At 32.6% G+C, this 3,374-nt stretch overlaps 1 long non-coding RNA gene across 12 annotated transcripts in view; it reads right to left on the bottom strand.

The window, feature by feature from the left end:
* Positions 1 to 2,861, bottom strand: part of LOC112779586 (uncharacterized) — a 4,316-nt gene extending 1,455 nt beyond the window's left edge. For 2 of the 12 annotated variants that reach the window (XR_003815754.2, XR_011877013.1), the window contains exons 1-3: positions 911 to 1,165; positions 519 to 791; positions 287 to 394 (exon numbers count right to left, since the gene is read on the bottom strand). This is a non-coding gene — a long non-coding RNA (uncharacterized lncRNA). Of the gene's footprint in view, positions 1 to 286; positions 395 to 518; positions 792 to 910; positions 1,166 to 1,450; positions 1,531 to 1,745; positions 1,773 to 2,128; positions 2,178 to 2,535 lie in introns of those variants that run through there. The other 10 variants (XR_011877021.1, XR_011877020.1, XR_011877022.1 and 7 more) reach the window with 10 other exon arrangements.
* Positions 2,862 to 3,374: the final 513 nt, after the last annotated feature.

The raw sequence follows: 3,374 nt of genomic DNA, 5'->3' as shown, positions 1-3,374 counted from the left end.
TTTATTCTTATTAACTCTTATAACTAAACTAGTAATAACTACTTGTGTCTCCTGAGTTATTCTTATTGGAAAGGGATTAAAAAAATAAAATTATTTTATTCACAATTCAACACTTAAACCGTTTCTCTCTCACTCTAACATCTTATTATAAGTAAAAACCAAAGACTACCTACTGTGCACTTGCTTGGAAACTTGTCCAGGTTACAAATGCAAAAATGTTTCAGACATAATAATTCATTTGAAAAAAATACATAAATAATTAAATATAAAAATAAATAAAACTTACAATTTTATTCTTTAATATTTTTTGACAGTGCAGAAAGTAGTAGTAGTAGAACTGGCCGCAAGGTACTAAAGTCCACCATGAATGAGTGATGAATCCAATCCCATGATCCTACCACATAAAAGTACAAGTGCAGAAAAGGAAAATTTTATAATCTGACCACATAAAAGTACAAGTGCAGAAAAGGAAAATCAAAAGGAAGAAGAGATGTTTTTTGCTGCAGCAGAGTGAGTACACTTCATCTAAAATCAAAGCTGTCTTTGAGATTCTGCATTCAAATTGTAAACTGAATAGTCCTAGCTTTGGTTTACTAAATTCTGCATTCAATTTATTGTAGTAAGAGGACACTTCACAAGGCTTTTGATCTTCTCACAAGCTACATCAATAGAAGGAGAATCAAGGATATCATCAAACTTAGTCTGTGCATCATCTAACGTCTCGACATTCTCCAGAGTATTATCATGCACACTGACAGCTGATAAGCATCTTGTCCCGATTCTCGCAATAGCTATTAAACAAGAAGTCCAACATAAGAAACAGGCAAGTTGAGATATAATCAAAAGTATGAGTTTTTATGTGGCAAAAAATAATACGATTTCTTGCACTCTTATATAGTCTCCAACTTACCATCACGATCCTCCAAGCCATTTAATGTGTCTGCAATGAGATTAAGGTAGTGGAAGAATTCTCCTGTAAAGTCTTCAAAATTCTAAATATGAACAAAATACAATCTGCAATGCTTACTCCTGATCAAATAGAATCGAAGAAAGAAGCTCTAAACCAAGCAAGTGTCTAGATATGAACACAATTTTTTCTATGGATTAATCTATACTTTCAGTTTCTGACAAAATACAATAGCTAAGAAGAAACATGCAAGACAATGAAATGATCTTCAAATATGGATTGAATTTTTGTTTTCATGACAAAAGGCCAATAGTTTTAAAAAAAATAACAAAAAAAATCTTTGCTTTTTCCAACTTTCACTCAGCAACAAAAGGCCCTATTTACTTTGATTAAGATCCCCTAACACCACTCTTCCTAACCAATCAATACAACAAAAGAAAAAGAACTAACATTAATAATAAAATAAATAATCCATTTTACTAACTTTCTCTCGCAATTTCCATCAACAAATAGTACAAACCTTAAAATACTAATAATTAGTACCTGGTTTTGGCTCAATCTGGCTCCCTTTGCTGAGAATATAGACCAAAAAGGCTAACCACTCCAGCCTTAAAATTTGCAAACTCAATTTATTAAACAAATCAGATACTTCAGTATATTTTCGTAGGAATGAAATCTTAATAATATATTCTCCAAATCTTTCACAACCATCATTGCTTTTTAATTAGCTTTTGATGTATATTAGTAGTAGACAATAACAACTACTATCAAAGCTTTTTAATTACCTTTTTAACATGCAATATACAAGCTAAGCCATATAGCACCTAATTATATATACCTGCAGATTCTTGATATGGTTGCTTCCCTGGGTACAAAGCAATATGAATTATCAATTTCATAATCAAATTTTAAACCTATATATATATATATATATATATATATATATATATATATATATATATGGTTTTCATTCATTTTTCCAACAAATTAAGTCACAACCTAAACCTCTTTTATTATTAGAACTTACTCACTCCCTACATTAATATACAAAGAAAAGCTCTGATATCCTTTGTTAATAAAATCATAAATTAAAAATAATAAAATGTCATAGATCAAACTTCAAAAACCGTTTATTTTCTTGATGGAACCTAACAGAAAAGGAATAATGAGGTAATAAGGTGCACGAACAAAAGAAAGTAGAGAAGTGAAGAAAATTGATACCCATCTCGAGTGCACAGAGAGTCACGTCAGTGTTCTGCTTTATGTACTTCTGCATGAGCAAAAAAAATAAAAAATTAAAAGCCAAAATTAAAGCAGTGGCACAATCACAAAATTAAAAATTACAGGAAGTGGACCAAATCAAAATTGGATGGAACCAAAACCAAAATTGAGAAAAGAAAAACCCTAAATTTGGTAATTTGATAACAACACATTACAAGAAATGAACCAAAATAGAACTTCCATGAAACTACGAGGAAGAAATAAGCGATAAGGAGCATCGAGCCAATTATCAAAGCCGCATTAAAGGCGAAATGCTAAAAACAATAATTAAGAGTGAATGTAATTAGAACAATTAGCATATAACAATCATTGAAGTAATTAGAACCAGAGGATGTGAATTTAGTTACAGATCTAGAAGTGAGAAGTTAGAACGCAAACTGAGAAACAGATCGTGGAGGAAAATGCACGTTAATGGATGAGGAGAAGCTAGCAGAACAAAAGGTCGAAGAAGGAAGAGAAGCTCGCAGATTTGGAGAAAATCTTGACGGAGGAGGAGAAGCTCACAGATCTGGAGAAAATCTTGACGGGGGAGGAGAAGCTCTAAGGAGCAAAAATGGCGTTTCTGCGAGAGCAAACCTGGAACTTCACGTGTTTGGATGGAATTTTAGATCTGAGACTTTGGGATTTAGTTTTTCTTTTTAATAGTATGATGATTATAGGGCGGTTTGAAACCGCCGGAATTACCAATAGTCGCCATTGTAAAAGAGATGAATTAAGGCGGTCACACAAACTGCCCTAATTAATGAATATTACGGCAATTTTATAAAAGTGCCATAATGTTAATGCCATTTTATACACTTTTTTTTGTAGTATGCATATGATGCATGCCTATCCTATGGCCGATGAGTCTCATCTGTCAATTATCCAGCCAAACCCAACATGTCAGGTAGCAAATGCTGAACAGTCTCTGCATGTGCGCATCTCTAAAAGTCTATGCATATATACATCATCAATCAATTATCATGTCAATGGGGGAATCCGGGGAGTTAAAGTCCCTGGTCACATCTTGCAACGGAGAGTCAACAAAGTATCGAGTCTCAATCTGGAATAAGTGGTAGCAAGCAACTGCATCTACCTAGGAAAACTCGTGTCTCAGATAATTTGAATGTATATGCTAAATGGATCTTTAATTCATTATTTATCAATGTCATCATCACAATCAATTCATATCTCATACAATCACAAT

Source organism: Arachis hypogaea, chromosome 19, assembly GCF_003086295.3.
Source record: "Arachis hypogaea cultivar Tifrunner chromosome 19, arahy.Tifrunner.gnm2.J5K5, whole genome shotgun sequence".
Taxonomy (NCBI): Eukaryota; Viridiplantae; Streptophyta; class Magnoliopsida; order Fabales; family Fabaceae; genus Arachis; species Arachis hypogaea.
The sequence above is the reverse complement of the archived record's forward strand: the minus strand, read 5'-3'. Positions and strand labels throughout refer to the sequence as shown.